The sequence below is a fragment of the Urocitellus parryii genome, chromosome 2 (genome assembly GCF_045843805.1).
Source record: "Urocitellus parryii isolate mUroPar1 chromosome 2, mUroPar1.hap1, whole genome shotgun sequence".
Classification (NCBI taxonomy): Eukaryota; Metazoa; Chordata; class Mammalia; order Rodentia; family Sciuridae; genus Urocitellus; species Urocitellus parryii.
This window is the reverse complement of record NC_135532.1, coordinates 3,906,306-3,928,670: the sequence shown is the minus strand read 5'-3', so window position 1 is coordinate 3,928,670 and position 22,365 is coordinate 3,906,306. Positions and strand designations below refer to the sequence as shown.

General features: G+C 49.2%; 1 protein-coding gene across 1 annotated transcript in view; it reads left to right on the top strand.

Annotated features, from left to right (window-relative positions):
* Positions 1-22,365, top strand: part of Myo16 (myosin XVI) — a 394,733-nt gene that overhangs the window by 1,051 nt on the left and 371,317 nt on the right. The window lies entirely within an intron of this gene.

Genomic DNA, 22,365 nt, shown 5'->3' with positions numbered 1-22,365 from the left:
GTTTCTAAGGCTCTCCAGTCTGAATCTCAGTTGTCTTCAAAGACCAAGGGCTCACCTTTCCCAGATTCCTGGGCGTGAATCTTGTTTCTGGTTAGAATCTTTTCGCCCAGGGTCTAGTGCGAGGGAACTGTTTGAGCTCTGCGTCTGGGTGAGGAAGGCCTTGAAGAAACAACTGTAAATTATTGACCTTGGTTGGTGCAAACACCAGTGGTTGGATTAATGTAGGTGTTCTTCACAATGCATTCAGCACAGTCGGAAATTCAAAAAGCTCTGAAACCAATTTCTTTTTTTGTAGCTCATTTAGTGGCGGAACTTTCCCTGACCTAGTTATGTTTTTTTAACTTGTTCAATATGGAAAAATCATAAATCTAATAGCACATGTGATTCCAAGGCTTTCAAACAGGGATTGTGAATCTGTATCTAAGAAAACAGCAGGTCATACACAAGAAGAACTAATGAGACTCGAGTGTTTTTTTCCATGATTGGGCGTGGGCTTGCTGGTCCAGTAGAGTCCTGGAGAGCTCTGCTGTATGTAAAGCACCGTGGAGTAGAGGGACTCTGAAGGGGGTGGCCTGGCAGGACCTGCAGGATCCTCCAGACCAGTTTCCTGGGCCCTGACCTAGGCCCTGCCCTCCTCCTCCTCTGAGAGGCCTCAGGCTCTGGACCCCCGCCTGGTGTTCTCTGCTCCCCGTGGCTCTTCACTGACACCTCCTCTTGGAGTCCATAAGCAGGCTGAGGGCAGGGACAGTGTCCCCTGGACATCTGTGCCCTCCTGCCTTTGCCGTCCCTTCCGGGAGAGTGGGGGAAGAGGCTGGGGCAGCTGTCCGGCCTGGCCACAGGCGTTTCCCGGCGAACACCAGGATGCGGGTCTTTACGCTTAAGCCCTACATGGACTGCAAACTAAGGCAACAAAACATCACTTGTAAAGTTATAAAGTCTCCTGTGCAAAATATCTGCAGGCATTGGGAAATAACCAAGTCAAGGTTAAAAAGAAACTGAGTAGCCAAGTGACGGACTCGGCGCCCCACGGGCAGCTGGTGTACGTTTATAAGGTGACGTCTGGGGACCGTGCTGTCAGACCACCTGAACTCACCCGGTAAGCAGCTGCTGTTGGCAGAACTGTGCTGTCACCTTGGTGCTCACAGAGCAGGAAGAGTGTGGACCCCGCCCTCTGAATTTTCCAGTCTAGTCAAGAGAGAATGATAAACCTGGGAGCAGAGGACACAGCTGCTGAGTGACCGTGACGGGGAGGCTGGTGGGCTGCGTCTGCTGGGCAGAGCTCCTCGGAGAACCTGGTGGCTGAGGCTGTGACCTTGATGCTTGCTTAGATCCTGAAGGCTCGAGGGGAGGAAAGAAAAGCAGACCCCGCGGGCAGAGGCCAGCAGCTGCGCAGACCTGGAGCCCAGGGGGGGCCTGTCTGGAAGGAGCAGGAAGTGAGGAGGGGGTCCCCCAAGGCAGGCTTGAGAGGCGTGAGGTGTTGGGGACACACCGGGTGCTGTTGTCCCTCCTCCTCCTGGGGTTTGCCCAGAGGTCCCGTGTCGGCAGGCTCCTAGAAAGACATGGCTACCCCGCAGGTGGCTGTGGGTGAAGCTCACCCAGGGCTGTTTAGCTGTAGGGATGACTGAAGGGTGGGATCTGGACTGAAGCAGGTCCCCCCACGGGAAGCAGTCACCTCCCTGGGAGGAGAGTGAGCAGAGCTGTTGCCGTGGGAACAAGGTGAAGGACACCCCAAGGTGACAGTCCAGGGAAGAGAGTGTCAGCTCGCCCAGGATGTGCTGTACCCTGGAAGGGCACCTGTGAGGGAGGCACTCACAACCTGGGCCCCTGGGCTGTGCAGTCGGCGTGGTGGAGGTGACCACAGCCAGGCAGGTGCTGTGGACACCAGAGCTGATCATGCAGACATCTCGGTGAGCGTCTGCTGGGCGTTGGAGGGGCAGCCAGACCACCAGTGTAGAGGGGCCAAGTGGCTGAGCAGGGACAGCAGGAGAGCACTGGCCTGGAGGAGTGGGGAGGTGCATGCAGAGGGCCCTGGCTCTTGTGTGCAGGGGGCTCTGACACCACTGGAGGTTGGGGACAAAGAGACTGAATACCACCTCAGAGTTAACGGGTCAGTGGGTCTGTGTGGGGTGGACAGAGGACTTTGAGGCCAGGAGCAGAGAGCTGGCAGGAGGTGAGAGTGTGGCTCAGCCCGGAGGGGAGCTAACGGGGTCTCTGAGCAGAGAGCAGGTGGGACGTGCTGGTTGACTGGGAGGTGTTGATTCTCTGTTGCCTCCAGGACAGATCACCCAAGTCTGGGCATTGAAAAGGGCGTACGTGTGTTCCCCCACAGTTGTGTGGGCCAGAAGCCAGGCGCGGGTCTCCCTGGGTGGAAGGCAGGTGTCCTCAGACCTGCTCCTGCCACTTCAGCTTCCAAGGCCACGGCCTTAACTGACCCCGGCCTGCTCTGCCGTAGTCACTGCCAGCCCAGGTGGATCCGGCTCCTTCCTGCTTCGCATTCCGCCCTTTTTCTTTCCTATCTTGCAGCTCTCTGACCAGCTCTTCTGCCAGCCTCTTCCATTTTTAGGGCCCCGTGTGAGGACACTGGCTCATCTGGACAGTTCAGCATCTTCTCATTGCTCTCAGGTCATTCTTTAGTAACTGTAATTTGCTTTCCCCAGAAAATTCAGTGCATTCCATAGGGCACAACTTGGGAGCCAGAGTCCTGCTCACTGTAGGAATAATGGACTTAAAAGTGGTGCACGCCTGTAATCCCAGTGGTTTGGGAGGCTGACGCAGGAGGATTACGAGTTCAAAGCCAGCCTCAGCAAAAAGCAAGGCTGTTAGGCAACTCAGTGAGACCCTGTCTCTAAATAAAATACAAAATAGGGCTGGGGATGTGGCTCAGTGGTTCAGTGTCCCTGAGTTCAATCCCTAGTGCCTCCCCCCCCCCAAAAAAAAAGACAGTGTCAGTTATTTTGGCCTGAACAACTAGAAGGATGGAAGGCACTGACAAGTCAGGGATTCCTCCGGGTGCCCAGGTTGAGAGCGGCAGGCCGCGCCTCACTGGCTGGGCATAGAGAGCTGAGGCTCCTGAGCCCAGAGATGGTGCGGAAAGCCAGGGAGCAGGTCCACTTGCCCAGGGAGCAGGTCCACTCACCCAGGGAGCAAACTCAGATACGATTTGAATCCAAGGCTGAGACCCGAGGATCCCTGTACCAAGAATTCCCCGAAACGCGGCAGAACCACAGGCACCGGGAAGAAAGGAGGAGAATGAGGTCAGGTGCTTTCTTGGGTCGTGATGGGAAGCTTCCAAGGAGGAGGGATGGGTCGTTAGGCCAGCTGCCGCCGCCCAGGGGGATGGAGGTGGTTGGTTCAGGTGAATCATGGGAAGAACACCTCCAGGGCTGGGAGCCAGAGCGGGGAAATAGAAATGGACCTGGAAAGCGCGAGGACTCCTTCACAGGCTTTCCGTGAAGATGAGAGAGACGGTAAGGTAGTGTGGGAGGAGGAGAGGTCAGAGCTGCTTCAGGTGTGCGCTGAGAACACAGTCATCTGAGAGGGACGCTGATGACCTGGAGACTGCGAGGCTGAGGCTGCAGCGGGTCCACGTGCTCCCAGACCCACCAGACCTGGTCCCACGTGGCCCGCGTGGCTTCGGCTGGGACAAGCGTCCTGGCGGCCCCAGCCCTGGCCGCTTGGCCGGTCCTCTAGGAGCTCTAGTTTTAATCTCCGTGTCTAGGCCCTACCTTGGGGTCTGACGGGATCAGCCTGAAGTGGGCAGTTTTCAGAGATGCTGGGAGACAGGGTCAGTGGGTGGAGGGCAGCCCAAGGCCGCTCCTCCTGGTGAATCTGGTGGGAGAACCAGGGCTGTCCACTAAGAGGGGATGGAGCCCAGGAGCTGCAGGGTAAGGAAAGAGGAGAAAGGGTACGAGTGTGAGATACACGGGCAGAGAGATGCAGTATGGAAGGACTTACAGGAGAAATGCGATATAAAAATACAGACTGAAAAGGAAGATCAGCGTGACTCAGTGGTTTCAAAAACGGTCTGGCATCATCTTCCTACCCCTATCCTAAGACTTTCCTATAGCTTTCATGACACAGTTTGTCCTTGGGTTGCCGTCACAGACATCATTCCACATGGGTACTGAGGTGCCATTTTGGTGAGGTTCAACACGAGCTTCTCAGTAGACCTCAGTATTTCTTGCCAAGATAGACTCTCCTGGTGACTGCACGTGCCTGGCAAAGACTCGCCAACCAAGTGTAGCAAATGAATGAGCGCAGTAGGTGGGGTAGGGTGTTCATGGATGCTGGTATAAAGGTGTGAACTTAAACAAGCCGTCAGGTTTGATTTTTCAATTCAAGAGAAGCAAAGAATAATTTTCATTTTAATAATCCATGTTGAGTTTTAAGTTGGATTTCACTGAAGAAGTGGGTTTTTGTGAGCTTGTGAGTAACAATGGAGAGAACGAGCTGATAGTGGAGTCCCACTTCCCTTGGTGTAAAGTAATCAAGGTGAGAGGGCAGCAGCCAGCAGGTGTGGTGCACCCCAGGTCCTCACCGGCTCGCTGGGCACTCCTCCAGACCTCCCTACACCTGTCTCCTTCACTCATTTTTTAAAAATTCTTTTATTTGTTTTAATTAGTAATGTTGTAGGAACAAATGAGCCAAGGCACTGAAGATAGCAGGAAACAGTGTTATTTAGCTGCAGCCAGGTTCAGAGGGCACAGCCTTTGCTGTAATCAATCAATCCCCTGAACCCCGAGTTCAGGGAGTTTCAGAGTTTTATACCCAGCGTGTAAGGGGAGGGGCTCAGAAGTTCACAGTCTGCAGAAGTTCACATAAAGCAGCTTTTTCTTTCACTGTTTTGGGCAAGTTAACTCTTCAAGGACCACACCTGAGAAAGGGAGAGCTTCATCTCCCCTCTCTCTCCTCCCCCTGCCAGCTGTTACCATGGAGCCCATTTGTAACTTATCTTAAAAATGTAGACATCTCTGTGAAGCCCAGCTCAAGGCCAGAGGCCTCGTTTGCACATTTCTTCAAAGTACTATACTGATACGTTTGTGAAAAACTAGTAAGGGGTGTCCAGCACCTGGAGTGCTGGTATCTTCTCGGCCAGTGGCCAAGTAAACAGGGTGACATGAAAATGGCAAGTTTATCTACATTGGACTCTTGCTGATAGTCCTAAAATCAGCCATGGTGAAGAGGGCTTTTCTGTGGAGAAAGGGGGTACCACTTCAATAATGCATTCATGAGCTTTGTTATATCATACATTAATGGGGAATAATTTCCCCTTTCTGATCATATGTGTAGAATCTCATTGTAGTCATGTAGGTGCATAAGGTAATAATGTCTGTTTCATTCTGCTATCCTTCCTATCCCCGTGTCCCTCCTCTCCCTTCACTCCCCTCCGTGCAATCTAAAGAAACTCTAGTCTTCCCTAGCGCCTGGCCTCTCATTGTGAATTAGCATCCACCTCAGAGAAAACATTTGGTTTTTTCGGATTGGCTTATTTCATTTAGGATGATATTCTCCGGCCCCATCCATTGACTAGCAAATGCTTTAATTTCATTTTTCTTTAAAGTTGAGTAATACCCCATCAAGTATATATGCCATATTTTCTTCATCCATTCATCTATTGAAGGGCACCTAGGTTGGTTCCATAGCTTAGCTATTGTGAATTGAGCTGCTGTAAACATTGACTTGGCCACATCCCAATAGTAGGCTGATTTTAAGTCCTTTGAGTATAGACAGGGCGTTGGGATAGATGGCTCAAATGGTGGTTCCATTCTGAGTTTTCTGAGGAATCTCCATACTGCTTTCCATAGTGATTGCACCAATTTTCAGTCCCACCAGCAGTGTGTGAGTGTACCTTTTCCCCACATCCTTGCCAACACTTATTGTTGCCTGTGTTCTTGATGATTTCCATTATGACTGGAGTGAGATGAAATGTTATAGCTTTTGATTTGCATTTCTTTAATTGCTAGAGATGTCGAACACTTTTTTATATATTTGTTGGTCAGTTGTATTTCTTTTTCTGTGAAGGGTTTGTTCAGTTCCTTAGCCCATTTATTGATTGGGTTATTTGTTTTTGGGTGTTAAATTTTTTTGCGTTCTTTTTATAACCTAGAGATTAATGCTTTATCTGAGGTGTCTGTGGTAAAGATTTTCTCCCAATCTATAGGCTCTCTCTTCAATTATTGATTATTTCTTTTGCTGAGAAGAAGCTTTTTAGTTTGAATCCCTCCCATCTATTGCTTCTTGATTTTATTACTTGTGCTTTAGGGGTCTTGGTAAGGAAGTCAGATCCCAGGCTGACATGATGGCCATTTGCTCCTACTTTTCTTCTATTAGACCCACGGTCTCTGTTGTAGTGCCTAAGTCTTTGATCCACTTTAAGTTGAACTTCATGCAAGGTGAGAGATAGAGGTTTAATTTCATTTTGTTTCATGTAGATTTCCATTTTCCCCAGCACCATGTGTTGAATAGGCTCTCTTTTCTCCAGTGAATGTTTGTGGTAACTTTGTCTAGTAGGAGATAATTGTATTTACGTGGGTTTGTCTCTGTATCTTCTATTCTGTACCATTGTCTGTTTTGGTGCCAATACCATCTTGTCATTGTTACTATTGCTCTGTGGTATAGTTGAAGGTCTGGAATTGCGGTGCCTTCTGCTTCATTCTTCTTGCTAAGGATTGCTTTGGTTATTCTGGGTCTCATGATTGCTTTTTCTTGTTCTATGAAGAACATCATTGGGATTTTAATAGGAAGTGCATTGAATCTGTATAGCAGTTTTGGTAGAACAGCCATTTTGTCAATATTGATTCTGCCTATCCAAGAGCATGGGAGATCTTTCCATATTCTAAGGTCTTCCTCAGTTTCTTTCTTTAGTGTCCTGTAGTTTTCATTGTAGAGGTATTTCACCTCTTTTGTCAGATTGATTCCCAAGAATTTTATTTAGGGGGGGGCTATTGTGAATGGGGTAGTCTTCCTACTTTCTCTTTCAGTGGATTAATCGCTGATGTATAGGAATGTGTTTGATTTATATCTGTTGATTTTATATCTTGCTATTTTGCTGAATTTATTTAGTAATTCTAGATGTTTTCTGATGAAATATTTTGGATCTTCTAAATATAGACTCCTGTCATCAGCAAATAGTGATAGTTTGAGTTCTTCTTTACCTATTTGTATCCCTTTAATTTCTTTCTTCTGTCTGATTGCTCTGGCTAGAGTTTCAAGGATGATGTTAAATAAAAGTGGTGAAAGAGGACATCCTTGTCTTGTTCCAGTTTCTAGAGTGAAGACTTTCGATTTTTCTCTGTTTAGAATTATTCTGGCCTTGGATTTAGCATATGTAGCTTCATGATATTGAGATATGTCTCTACTATCCCTAGTTTTTCTAGTGTTTGGAACATGAAGGGGTGCTGTATTTTGTCAAATGCTTTCTCTACATCTATTGAGATGACATATGATCTTGTTTTTAAACACATCTACTGATGTGTTTATTGAGTTCTGTTTGATGAACCATATCTGAGATGAACTCCTCTTGATCGTGGTGCACTATCTTTTTAGTATGTTGTTGTGTGTGATTTGCTAGAATTTTCACATCTGTTTTCATAGAGGTATTGGTCTGAAGTTTTCTTTCCTTGATGTGTCTTTGTCTGGTTTAGTTAGAAGGAAACTAGCCTCATAGAATGAGTTTTGGAAGGGTTCCACCTTTTCTATTTTATGGAATACTTTGAGGAGTATTGGTGTTAATTCTTCTTTGAAGGTCTTGTAGAACTCACCGGAGAATCCATCTGGTCCTGTGCTTTTCTTGGTTGGTAGGCCTTTGATGGCATTTTCTGTTTCATTATTTGAAATTGATCTGTTTAAATCATGTATGGCCTCCTCATTCAGTTTAGGTAGGTCATATGTCTCTAGAAATTAGTCAATGTCTTTGATATTTTCTATTTTATTGGAGTATAAATATTCAAAGTAATTGCTAATTATCTTCTGTATTTCAGATGTGTCTGTTGTGGTATTTCCTTTTCTATCATGTATTTTAGTAATTTGAGTTTTCTCTCTTTCTCTTTGTTAACATGGCTAGGGGTTTATCTATTTTATTATTTAAAAAAAAAAGACTTTTTACTTTGTCAATTTTTCAATTGTTTGTTTTGTTTCAATTTTATTGATTTCATCTCTGATTTTAATTATTTCCTGGTTTCTACTGCTTTTGGTATTGATTTGTTCTTCCTTTTCTAGGGCTTTGAGATATAACATTATGTCATTTATTCATTGACTTTTTATTCAATAATGAATGAGTTTAATGCAATAATCTTTCCTCTTAGCACTGCCTTCATTGTGTCCCAGAGATTTTGATAGGTTTTATCAGTGTTCTCACTTACTTCTAAGAATTTTTTTATTTCTTCCTTGATTACTCTACTGTCCATTCATCATGCAATACTGTATTATTTAGTCTCCCTTTGATAGAGTAGCTTCTATTTTTATTTTATCATTGATTTCTAATTTCATTCCAGTATGATATGATAAATGCAGGGTATTATCTATGTTTTTAAAAATTTACTAAGAGTTTCTTTGTGGCATAAGGTATCATCTATTTTAGAGAAGGAGCTGTATGCTGCTGCTAAGAAAATGTATTCACTCATCGATGGGTGAAGTATTGTATATATGTCTGTTAAGACTAAATTATTGATTGTATTATTAAGTTCTATAATTTCCTTATTTAGGTTTTGTTTGGAAGATCTGTTCAGTAGTGAGAGAGGTGTGTTAAAGTCACCTAGTATTATTGGGTTGTAATCTATTTGATTCTTGAAATTGAGAAGGGTTTGTTTGATGTATGTAGATGCTCCATTGTTTGGGGCATAAATTTTTATGATTGTTATGACCTGTTGATGTGTGATTCACTTAAGCAGTATGAAATGTCTGCTTTGGTCCCTTCTGGTTAACCTTGGCTTAAGACCCTCTTTATCTGATATGAGGATAGAAATTCTTGGTTGGCATCCATTTTCTTTCAGAGCTTGAAATATATTATCCTTGGATCTCCTAGTTTTGAGAAATACATGTATATATAGAGATCCCTATATGTAATGTGTTTTTTTCTCTCACAGCCTTTAATATTTTATCCTTATTCTGTATTTTAGTGATTCTCACTATAATATGCTTTGGTGTGGGACTGCTGTAGTTTTGTACATTTGGGGTTCTATAAGCCTGTTGTACTTGATTTTTCCATTTCATTCTTTAGGTTTGGGAAATTTTCTGATATTATTTTATTGAAAAGGTTGTGCATTTCTTTGGTTTGAATCTATCCTGCAACTCTGAAGTTTGGTCTTTTCCTGTTATCACATAATTCTTGGAGGCTCTGTTCATGGATTCTTACCACTTTTGCATGGTCAACTTTATTTTCAAGATGATATATCTTTTCTTCATTGCCTGAGATTCTGTCTTCCACGAGGTCTAGTCTGTTGGTGATACTTTTCATTGAATTTATAATTTGGTTTCTTCATTTCAAGGATTTCTGCCTGTTTTTTTTAATTGTTAATTCTTTACTTAAGTGATCTTTCACTTTCATTTTCTCTGAGTTCCTTCTTTATACCATCCTTTACCTGGAAGATCAGTTTATGTACAATCTAAACTCTTTCTTGGGCTTTTTTTCTACTGTGTTATCAGTGGATTCTGTCATTGGGGCATCTGGGTTTGTTTGGGGAGTTTTGTTCTCTTGTTTTTTCATGCTGTTTGTGTGTTTTCCCATCTAGGGGTGTGGATCTGGGGCAGCACAGGTTCTACCCTTAGACTTGTGTTGTCCCTGAAGGTTTCTGGTACCTTCCTTTAAGGGTAAGACAATATCAGCAGCACCCAGTGTAAACAGTATATAGCCTTCAACCTAACAGAACCCACCAAGGCATCTAGTGCTTTCTCGCAATACACCAAAATAATGAGTCCAATAGCTGTCTACAGTATAAACAGAAAATTTGCTGAAATGGTTCACAATTTCAAATGGGCGGGAGAACAGCAGTAGTGTAGTACTCGATGATGAAGAGGGAGTAAGGGAGAGGCTAGAAGCACAAATTCACGGGAAGGGTGGAAGAGGAAACGACAGAGATTGGCTGTTGGTTGGAGAAAGGTGGAAAGAGAATCCAGGAAAACAGACAAGAGAGAGGAAGAATACAAACAAAGAAAAAAATTAAAAATATAAGAACACAACAAAACTGCAAAACACCATTCATATATCACTGTCCTCCAAACACTGATGCATAAAAACACCTTGCTCCAAATATGGTACAGATGTCAGAGAATAAAAAATAAAATAAAATAAAATGAATCTTGGTGGAAAATCGAACCGTCTCTGTCAACGTTCAAAAGTTTCTCAGGCCTGTCCCGACGTCTCACAGGACGGCCAGGCCTGGATCAGCCCTCGCAGACCAGACACTTTCCTACTAACCTGGGCCTCAGCTACCCCAGGCTTGGCCACACTGCAGTCCCAAGATCCCAGGGCTGCGCCAGCTTGCAGAGACCACCAGGGACATGCCCACTCAGAGGAGCGACCCCGAGAGGCAGCAGCAAGACGGGGCCACCAGCACTCTCAGCAGGAAGACCCAGGTGCAGCCAGACCCTCAGGGACCCCCACCCTGGCCCCCAGACCCTGGCCAGCGTTCCAAGATGAATGCAGCCATGTGCAACCAAACCTGGAGTCTCCCTGGCAGCAGGCAGACCGCTGGGCGGTGGTGGCAGTGGTGGTGGTGGTGGTTGGTGGCAGCTCTAGTGGGACAGGAGCAGCAGTGGCTGCAGCTACAATTGTGGGACAATGTCACCCAGGTGACCTCTGGGGGCAGCAGCGGTTTCAGTGACAGTGGTGTTGGGCCAGTGGTATTGGGGTGGCATCAGTGGCACCCAGAGAGAAGACCCCAGGCGACCGCAGGGTGGCAGCAGCATTGGTGGTAGCCGTGCGGGTGGCAGCCACGCTCAGAGAGAAGACGTCTGGACGGTGACATCTTGCTCCTTCGCTCTTGATGACAATAAAATAAGTTTCTGAAGTGTTGGAGGAGGATGTCCCCAGGGAGGTGCCCTGTGTACCACTTCCAGTGCCGGCCAAGGGAAGAGCTGGCAAGGGAAGATCCCGTTACCAGGGCAGCAGCGCCCCGCCATAGGGAGGGTGGGCATGGGCATCAGAAGGTGAGGGGCTTGAGGCTCAGCAGAGTGGGGATTTCTAACAGCTGTTTGACGGCACTGCATGACGACGGTGTGCAGTCAGGGGCTGACCACGGAGGGTGTCTTACAAAATGTCACCGACTGAGTGGCCTTCTGCACACATTCCTTTCTCGTCTTCTGAAGGCTGGAATGACCCAGGTCAGGGCGGCTGGGTTGACGCAGCTCCTCCTTGCTGTGGCCTCGTGGGATGAGAGGAAGCTCTGGAACCTCTTCCTTTCCTTTAAGGGCCCTAATCCCAGCACAGGAAAACCTCCTTTGACCTCATTTAAATATGATGGCCTCCCCAGGTCCCACCTAAGGCCACTGCATTGGGATTAGGTGCCGCAGTCTGGCTGGGCACAATTCAGGAGCCACTTGTCAAAAGAAACTAACTTTATTTTTAGAACTACAAACGCCAAGCAAAACAGCTCCAAAGGAAAAAACCCTCAGAGCCCAACTGCCACCACCGGCTTCCCACAAGCCTCTCACCACACAAACCTCACCACCTCCCCCAATCCTCCTGCTCTTGAGGCCGATTGGCTGGGTCGCGTGGGCGGAGCCAAAGAAGTCCCCCAATGAGCAGTTCCGTAGTCTGAAGGGCAGGGAAACAGCCCAATGAACATCACCGCAGAGGAGCCAATCAGCTAGATGTTGCTGGGGCCGCTGTGAGCCAATCATCAGCTGGCAGTCTGAAGGGCAGGGAAACAGCCCAATGAACATCACTGCAGAGGAGCCAATCAGCTAGATGTTGCTGGGGCCACTGTAAGTTTGCTGGCAGCTGGAAGTTTGCTGGGGCCCCTTTGGCTGTGGCTCTCAACATCTCCCCCTCTCTGTTTAAACAACAAGCATGTGGCTTGGGGACCGTGCCTGCCTTAGGTCGTCCAATACTACATATGGTCCTTACCCGTCTTCGGATGAGCTGACCTCAGGGCGTCAGCCTCCTGTCTTAGGTTGGTACCATTGTAATTGGATCTTACCCGTCATTGACTACCGGTCCAGTATACAGCCACACCTGTGGAGAGGTACCAGCGGGGGGGTGAGGTTCTTTGCCTCACCTCTGTTGGCCCCCAAATAGCTGAACGATCATGACAAGCAGAAGGGAGGAAGATATACCAAGCCAATCGACAGCTCTTGTTGGAAAAATTGTACCACCGATGACATCATCAGCAAAAATTGCAGAAACTGTAGATTATTTTTATCTTTGTCTTCACCGGCACAGGGATGAAGATAGGAATTCTGGCAATAATGGCTAAAGAAAACATTGTGTAACATTCCAGAAGGCCCTAAAAGAAAACAATTTTCTTAACAATTTACATTATCTTGAAAAGAATTATTAAATATAATGAAAAGGATAGGTGAAAGTAAACAAACAGATCTGTTAACCTCCTTTTTTGTTTATATATTAAAATAATTCTTAACAGTTATTTACCCAATTTAAATTAAACCATTTAAATCACGTGAATAAAAAAAAATTTTTTTTTTGATCCATTTTTTCATGAGGCTCATCATATATGATATATGGACATATGTACATTCAAACATATAACACAAAACACAAGTGTGCACACATAATATAATAATACAACACATAACATAATAGTAAAGGCCTTATAACTTTTTACAGGTGAAATCTCCATTGCAATGTTTAAAAACTCTATAGCCAAAAAAAAAAAAAATAGAACTGATAGGTGGGGAGGACCAAATGTCCTGTCCCTGTATTCATGGACTTGGCCTAGGTGAGCAATGATGGGCACACACACACATGCACTCACACATACACTCACACACACACACTCACTCTCACACACACTCACACACACATACACACACGCACACACACACACACACTCTCACACACACGCACTCACACACGCACTCACACACACACTCACACACTCACACACTCAAACACACATGCTCAAACACACACTCACTCACACTCACACACTCACACACACACTCACACACACACACTCACACATACTCACACTCCCACACACACTCCCACACACACACACACACCCCTGCCTGGGGAGCACCCTGGAGGGCGTGTGTGAGCCTCTTGTAGTGAGGAAGTAGACTGTGCTGGAAAGCCAAACCCTGTCCCCAAGCCCTGTCCCCAAGCCCTGTCCCCAAGGCACCCTCCTTTCCCCAGCACGTATGCGCTTTGCTTCTTGTAGAAATGTGTCCAGAGGAAAGGATTCAGTGACGTTTTCATTTAGAGTTAAGCCACCACCGCAGTCAACACGTTGATGCTCCTGAGAGAGTTAAAACTCTATATTGTCCTAAGAAGAAGCAGCCTCCACTTAAATTGTTGCTTAAACTCTTCGGATTGTGTCTGTGTGACTCGTTCTTCTTCACCCTGTGTTTCTGCGCACTGAGTCGGCGTTGGCTTGTGGAGGGAAGGGACCAGGGGCCTGCTCCAGAGGACTTGCCTGGTGCCATTCACGCTGAGGTTTGTAGCGTGTCCCTGAAAGTCAGTGCAGATGTTTTTACACTTTGTAGATCTCACACTTGTAAGTGCACTTTGAATATCTCTGATGCTTCCTTGTTCCCTCCGGGGAATTGGGGATATTTTAGTTTCGACTTGTCAGTTTAATAAACTGCACTGTCTAGAGTGTGTTCAGTAACTCTGTTCTCCCTAAAGAAAATTTAAATTTTCCTTCACTGTTGTTAATGCAACTTTGAGTTATACCACTCAAAAGACGAGCACACAGAGAGAGAGAGAGAGAGAGAGTCAGAGACAGATGGAGAGCAGGAAGGCGGGGAGGGGGAGAGGAGGCCGAGGTGGGGATGCGGGCTTCTCCACAGTCGCTGCTTCCGGGGGTCTCCCATCTTACTCCTGCTCACAGGACTTCTGCTAGAGGTGACTGCGGTGTCAGCGTCATCTGGCACCTTGCAGGCAAGCCCGACTCCATCCCAGCTTTGTGTGTCCCTCCTGACCCTCCCAGGAGCCACCAGAAGTCACTGGATTCCTCCCCACTTACAGACCAGGAAGCCGAGTCTCCAAGAAGAGATTGCTGTGTCAGGGCGGCCTGAGCCGAGGACAGGGCGGGATCTGTCACGTCACAGGGTCCCCAGGCTGATTTCTGATGGTGAGGTTAGCTGAGCCGTAATCCCACAAGGAGGTGGTCTCGGATGCGGTTCAGACCCTTGCCGTGCTGTCTCCTGAGTTCTCTGCCTGAGGTCAAGGGCAGGGCCAGCGGCTGCTGCAGGGGTTCTACAGACTCAGCATTTTTCTTCTTTTATTTTTGGAAAAAGGTAGCTATATTTTAGTTGTAGGTGGCTGCAGTACCTCTGTTTCATCTGTAGGTGGTGCTGATGGAGCCCAGGGCCTCACCTGGATGGGTGAGCGCTGCCCCGCGAGCCCAGCCCGGCCCCGTTCCTCTCTCTCTGTGCCTTACTTTATGACTTAACAGGTTCATAGTTGAATGTTTACCTCACTCTTCCCCCCACAATTTCTGCTTCCATTCCCAATTTTAGTTAATGTAGCCCACACTCCCCTGGCCTTCTAGAACCAGGTCTTGAAGGCATTTTGATTTAGGTGTTGATTTGTCAAGGGTTTGACTTTACCTTCTCTTCATAATCCACAGGAAATAACAGCTTTCTTTTTTAGATCACCCAGAGACCTCTAAAAATATGCCTAGAACATGCAGAAGATAACTATACAATCTATTAATTGATAATTAATTGTTGTTAGTTATTAAGCTGTGTTTATTAAGAATTTCATAAGTCTGTCTTGAGGACAGAATTTCACACAGCGATGTCCATTGGACTATGTGCCTTCGATTAATAGGCAGCAGCTGCTGGGTGATTGAAGGTGCCCAATTGTAAAATACGAAATCATAAAAGTTGGAAATTAAGGGCATTTAAATTCTGGAGGATTCGGTATGAGGTTAATGCGTGGCTCAATATTTCATCAGCACCGTATTCAGATTCCTGAGAAGGCCTCATTATTTTAACTGCCTGCTGTACGGCCACAACTTTTCTAGGCACTATAAGAATAATTGAAAAATGAGAGGAACGTTCTTTATAAGCATTAATAAGATAGATGGAGAACCTCTTCATTTTTTTTTTTAATGGTTCCATTTGAAAGGAATTTCCTGGGCAGGTGTTGGGGTGAGTGAGTTCCCTGGGCAGGTGCTGGGGTGAGTGAGCATGCGATGAGCCTGACCCCCTGCGTTTCTGGAGATGATTCTGTAGTTGGGTAGGAGAGGAAGTGACTCCAGGAACACACCCAAGGGCAGTGCCGGCCTCCACGTCGGGTGGGAGGGCATGGTGACCACATGGCCAGGGCCAGCACTGTGCTCTGCTCTGGTAACGGGGGCGATGGCCAGAGTCTCACTGGGGGATTCCTCTTCCTGCCCAGGAGGACGTAAGCCACCCTAAAACCTAAAGTCTCAAATAGTTAGTGAATAACCAAACACAAATGGCCAGAAATGTATTTCCAGAAGCGATGCCCCTGATACGTCCAGTCCATGTGGGTTCTGGAGCTAGACAGAGGGAAGCTGGCCGTGGTAGTTTACTTAAGGGAATACGTCAGAGGCAGGGATAAGGTTTAAGGGCAGAGTCTTGCTTCCTGATGTCTTGAGGTCAGCAGGGTGATTGACATCTTGGCAGGTCACACCCATCTCAGGTGCTGTGTGGGCCTTGGCAGAGCGGGATAGAAATCCACATTGTCCCTGGGCAATTGACCAGAGAAAATGTCCACAGACACCAGATGCTTCTATCCACCGGGCTTCCAAGTGCCGTGACCCACATGCACCCCCTGGATGGCTCATGACGCTCCGGAGTTGGTGGAGGTCCCCCCCACGCTGGCTCAGATCCCTGGCCAGCAGCAGACGGTCTCCCTTCCTACCTGCAAATACAGTTGAGAGTCACACCTGCGAGGATTAGCTGGGTAATACGTGCAGAGACCTTCAGGTGACATCTCGGGTGTTACCACTGTACATGCATAATAAATGTTGCTACTTTTGTCACTTGAGAGAGAGAGAATTAAGAGGTATGATGGGAGCATTAAAGAGCCTGAGGACCTTGACTGGTGCTGATTGGGCCGTACTCACTGTGGGTGGAGATGCACAGAAGTGGAACGTGGCTTCAGGAACATCTCGGGCAACTGTGTTGCAAATTAGAATAAATTTATCTTATAATTATACAGGGAAGACAGCTGGAGATAGACAAAGGCTCAGGAAATCATGACAACTGTAAGACAATGAGAACTCGGGATTGGGTGGTTCCTTTGGACAGGGATTGAAAGGAGAACATTCAGGTCCTGGAGGAGCACCAGGCAGGTGTGTTGCTTCCTACTCTGTCAAAGCCAGCTCCTGTGGCAGTTCATCTGCAGTGTCTCGTTTAATCCCCCACGCAAGCCCCCCAAGTGCTGGGTTAAATAGTGTCCCTCACAGTTCCCGTCCACCTTGTACCTGTGAATGGCCTTATTTGGGAAATGGAGCGTTTGCAGAGTAATCCCGTGAGGTCGTGCTGGATTTGTGTGGCCCTAACCCGTGACTGGTGTCCTCACACACACAGGCACAGAATGGAGTGGTACAGCTGCGTCCGAGGGGGAGACTGCCTCTGCCCCAGAGCTGGGAGAGGCAGCATGGCTGTGGACATGTCCCCTTGTGACTCCACTGGGGACATGCCCCCCGCTGCACCTGGCTCTTAGCCTCCCGACTCCCAGAGTTTCGAGAGGAGATGGTGAGGTTGTTTGCAGCTACCCATTTTACGTGGCATGGGTACAGCAGCCCCAGGAAGCCAACATGGGGCCACACACTCCAGGTATTGTAGACTAGGAGACCACATGGGGGACGTCAGGCCGCCTGACTGACTGGAGCCGGAGTCACACCTCCGTCCGCTGCATTCCGCCTCAGTTTCCATGGGACTGATTCCCAGAGCGGCCTGCCCTGCCCACAGGCCCCATGTGTGCCTTGAGGGGATTCCCTTCCTGGTCCCCCTCTGACACCCCGGGAGTGTGCAGTGTGGAGCCAGCCGCTCAGCCTGCCTGATTGTCCTGGAGACCAGGCTGCCCCCTGGGACTGGAGCTGGCTGTGGCAGGCTGTGCACAGGAGGGGGCTGCGTGTCCTCTCCTCGGAGTCCTCGTCCTTGTCGGTGGGTCTTCTGATGCTCTGGTTTCTGTGTCCTCAGACTCCCCCAGGGGGTCTGCCCACCTGACCTCTCCATCAGTGCACTCCCCAATGACAGTGGCCCTCGGTCCCAGGAGGTGCCTTGTGGGCAGGACCTGGACTCGGGCTGTTTCTCTGGGGACCCTGTGGACCATGAAGCAGGGTCTTGTCTGCGGCCAGCGTTCTGCGGTCAGCCCAGCGTGAACCACACAGGTCGGCTTCTGCCTCCACTGTCCTCTGCCTATTTGCCCCTTCTTCTCCTCAGGGCCCCCCAAATCCTGAGTCGGAACCTCTCTTCCAGAACCTTTAGTGTTTTCTTTTAAGGAGGGTCAGTTTTTCCTTCCGTGAGTGGTGGCTGCTTGTCCTCTGGGTGTGGGGAGAGCTGGGTTGTCTCCTCACTCGTCTGGGCTTGTAGCCTGTTCCCCCACTCAGGCCAACCCTTTCCTTCCATCCTCTGCGGGGTGGGGGGGGGAGGGGACAGATGTGGCCTGCCATTCACGGCTGGGAACTGTGTTCCAGGGTGCCCTGGGCAGAAGCCACCTCCTCCACTCCCTCCAGGGAGTCTCCTCTTCTGTGCAACCTCCTAACGTCCTCAGGCCAGACAGTGTCCGCCCCTGGAGGCCATTGTCACTTGTCCCCATGTCTTGATTGATCAGAAGTGCTGTGCCAAGAGAAGGACCAGAACTTGTCCATCTCTCATGGATGCACTTATCGTACGTGCTGGACGGAGTCTTCCAGGTGCTGGGGGTGTGCAGGAGGGCAGGCTGTGCAGAAAGACAAGCTGGAGCCCACGCACGAGAAGAGGGCGTGACTCTTCCCTCCCCTAGCAAATATCATGATGCTGTGTGTGTTCCCCGCACGGAGACCCTGTTGGAATCTGTTGGGATTCTCCAGGAAACTGGAATGAGTCGCACACATGCACATGTCTGTGCACGCCCACGTGTGTATCCATCCATGCACACCTTGGACATGTCCATTTTAACCTGGTGGTGTCAGAGTTCAGGGGCAGGCGGAGGGTCTGGGCTGGACAAGGAGACACTGTCTCCTGATTCCATAGTCATCACTGGTCAGTCTCCCCCTCAATGTGATGTTCTTTCTTTGAACCCTCCCTTCTACTAAGGTCAGTGTCTGGTAAGGATTAAGGCCAGAATAGGAGAGCTGTAATTTCTGACTCTTCACTCTCTTCACTTTTGATCAAATCGAAACTGAAAAAAGCAAACACTTCGGTTCCCTAAATTGATGTTGCTGCCAAGGTCCCTGACGCATCTCATTTTAGACAGTATGCAGTTGCTGGTGTAAACCTAGAGCTTTCTGATTCATTGTGCTCACAGCAGTTTATGAGAAAAGAAAAAAATGACTAGCAATTTTCATGGGAAAAGGCACAATCTGTCAGAGGCCCAGGTGCTGTTTAGTTATCAGGCAGCAGCCAGGCCATGTGTAGATGATCTGCCTTCGAGAGTGCGGCCGGAGCACACCATGAAGGAAAGTGCTTGACAGGGAAAGTAATTTGCCATCTACAAGATCAGAGAGGGGACGCAGTGGGCAGGAAGGCAGGCAGCACCCCCACCCCCAGGGCTCCCCTGAGCTGCTGCAGGACACAGAGCGTCTCAGGGAGCTGTATCAGCGCTGTCCTGCAGGGCCACTCAGGAGCAGTTAGACTCGCCCTGGACTCCAACCCCTGGCCTCCCCGGTCTGTGTTCTTCCAGCCCTGGGGGACCCACGGAACAGGAGCACTTCCCCGGGGCAGGGGCACCGATGTTTCCCAAGTAACAGGAGGAAAAGCAGTGCCACCCACCTCATCCCGGGACGCACCGGCACCGGAAAAGCCCTTTAGAAAACCCGCTCTCAGGAGTGGGAACTAACCAACCCCTGCAAGGCCCCACCCAGGCCAGGCCAGCTTCAGTCCCTAACGGGGTGGGGTCTTTTGTATCGGGAGTGTCGGCACCGGGTGTGCACATGTGTGTACCGTCCACGCGTGGCTGTGTAAGCACCTGCCCATTTTACCCTGGTGGTCTCAGGGCTTAGGGAAGGGGAGGGGGGGGTCTGAGCGGGACAGTGAGGTCTGCATTTTCTCATACACCTGGTGTCTCTTCCTCTTCTCATAGGATGCCAGTCCTAGTGCTCCAGGGAATGCACCAGGTGTCAGAACTTTGGTCACCAGTTTAAAGCCCTATTTATAAATAAGGTCCTGTTGGGGCTGGGGGTTTACCTGTGAATTCGAGGGGGAGCCCAGCTCTATCCCTAAGAGTACTGAGCCTTGAGAGCCTGTCTCTCTCCCTCTCTCCTCCCCCAGCACACCCTGTCCCATGTCAGGCGTCATATTCTACACGTGTCCATTTGCAGTGTCCACAGCAGACCTGCTGGGCAGGGGAGGAGGGGGCTCCCCTTCCCGGGCCTTGGCTGCGCTCCTGTAATGGACACCCTGTGCGGGGCTGGCTCTGGCTGCGAGCTGCCGAGGTCCTGCAAGAGTGGGTCAGTTCCCACGGGGGGGGGGGTATAAAAGAGCACTCAGTCCACTCTCGTGTTTCTGGTTTTTGTGCACCTTGGGCCAGTTGGTGTCACTGTGATGCCTCAGAGGAGAATGTGTCGTGTTGGGAGAGCCCCAAACATCTCAGCCTCGTCTCCTCCCTCCACGGTGGACCTCCGGGGCTCAGCCTCCAGGGGCTACCCTGAAGGGGCGCAGGGGACAACCAGGGCTACTTAGATTGCACACTTTGTATGTGAACAGTGGTGTCTGAATAATATGCATTTGGATGGTGACTTCTTATAAATAACAAAGTAGCAATTTTACTAAGACCTCAATGGCCACGGGCAAAGGCTGACATCGAGACAGTTTTCCAGTGTGATCAGTGTGATCTTGGTCCAATATGTCAGATGTTCTTCCCGTGGCTTTGGTCCCTTTCATGGGGTGATTTCCAAATCTGGTTGTCCAAGGTCTGGTCATTCCTGAGTGTTGATCCCAGCCACGCAGGCACCTAGAGCTACCTGAGTGAAAGCTGGCCTCCACCCAGGCCCTTCTCTACATCCACGCTCTCCTTTCCTCACAAGAACGTCTTTTACTTCTGAACCCGCACGTGGCCATTGTGTGCAGGAAGTCCAGCTGGAGAGCTAACGGTCGTGTTGGATGTTTTCTCTATCAGCCGACCCAGGCTTTGAGCATCTTCCTCACTGGCCCACTGGTGAGTTCCAGTGAAGCTCTGGCCCTCACTCTGCGTACTCCGGGTTCCTAAGGAGATGTCCGCGGCTCCTCTGCCTGCCCCTCCTCTGTGGCCGCTCTCCACTCGGGTGGTCTGTCAGGCCTCCTTCACCAGAGACGCCCTCAGTGCGCATACACGCCCAGCATCCTGTCACCTGCTGGAGGCAACAGTGACAGGTGAGACCCTTGGAGTCCTCGATTCACGGAGCTCGGGGTCCAGATGAGAACCCAGCCCCCACTGCCCTCTGGGCCTTGTTTTTCTTTCTTCTCGGCTCTTAACGACTGAGCCACATCCCAGCCCCCCCTTTTTTTAATTTTAATTTTTAAGACTCCCTCACTAAGTGACTTAGAGCGACACAAGGTTGCTGAGGCTGGCTTTGGACTTGCGGTCCTCTCGGGCCTGCCTACAAACCCCACTGTCCGTATCTGAAATGCGGGATCTCAGTGCGCGTGAGCTTCCTGTTGTCACCCCGCTGTTGTGCCTGATGCTGACTCGCAGGACAGGGCCTGTGGATGGAGGGATGTGGTGGGGGGTAGTTTTCTCATAAGAGATTCCTGGAGGTGCTCGGCCCTCCTCTGTCTCTCTCTGGGTGTTGAATGACGCAGTAGAAGTGCACTCAGGCCTTGGAGGTCAGGAGCTGTCCTGTCACTGTGCTGCCCTTATGCCCCCCTCCTCCTGCAGCAGGCCTTCCGTCCCTCTGTTTTGTGATCCGCAGGCAGCAGGGTCCAGCAGTGGCCCCAGGCAGCAGTTTTCCTCCTGGGGAACTGAATCCGGGATCCTGAGCTGGGGCAGGGGCCTGTTCCGCCTCCCGGGGGCGATCGTGCACACCCTCCAGGTGGAGTTGGGCCCAGTGGCTCTCGGCTTGCTATTTGCAGATTACTCTTTTATTAAGAAATCATTAGGGCTTTATAGTCACCCCAGTAGCTGGGTCCATCCCGACAACGGCTGATACATGTGTGGGAATCGATTTCAGTTCACGCCCCCACTTTCCCCTCCCATCTTTGATGCTCCTAGAAGGTTCTGTTCAGAGCTGAGAGATGATCAATAGGGCATGAGGCAGTGGTAAAAACAACGGTCTCAAACGTCCTTGTCATCTGGATGGGGACCTAATTCGTGACGCTCCCATTCCTGTAGTGTGGGGGTGGTTTTCCTACCCCATGTGTTTCCTGTTTCTTATCTTCACCTCTATCACAAAATATCCAAATTCTGTTTATCTTGCAAGTTAAACAGCGCCTCTTTCAGGAAGCTTCCCTGATTTCCCAGCTAGGAGAATGCTTCTCCTCTGTATTCCCACAGGCATTTGACCCGTGGTCTAGAATCACTTACCTACACCTACTCTACAATGACAATTCTTGATTGAAATCTTGTCCTTCCCACTGTGAGCAACTCCAGTGCAGGACCATCCTGAGACAGGCTGTGTTGCCGGCTTGTAACAGGCTCAGAGGAGAAACCTCTGCCTCTATTCTGGCCCCACCCTCTAAACCATGGGAGCTGCTGCCTGATGCAGCCATTTGTTGACATCAGAAAAAAAACTAAGAGAGCAAAGCTGTGAGAAGCAGCTATGAGTGAGGACTCTGTGACTGTGAGCCGCGGCTGCAGGCCTGGCGCACTGGGGAGAAGCTCTGCGACCAGGGCTGGGATTCCAGAGGCCAGCCTTGCACACCCGGGGCCACACAGACTTGATATTGCCTCTGTTCCCCACTCAGCTGCACACAAATACAGGATGGCCTTCTTGTTCTAATAAGATGGAGCTCACAGACACTATAAACCCAAGAGTCCAGGCCTCAGTGTTTATCCTGCGACTAACTTTTTCATGGGGTCAGACGGTAGGAAGGACTGTGCTTTTCATCTCTGGGCATTCTGGATGGGTCTGATGGCCAGTCTCC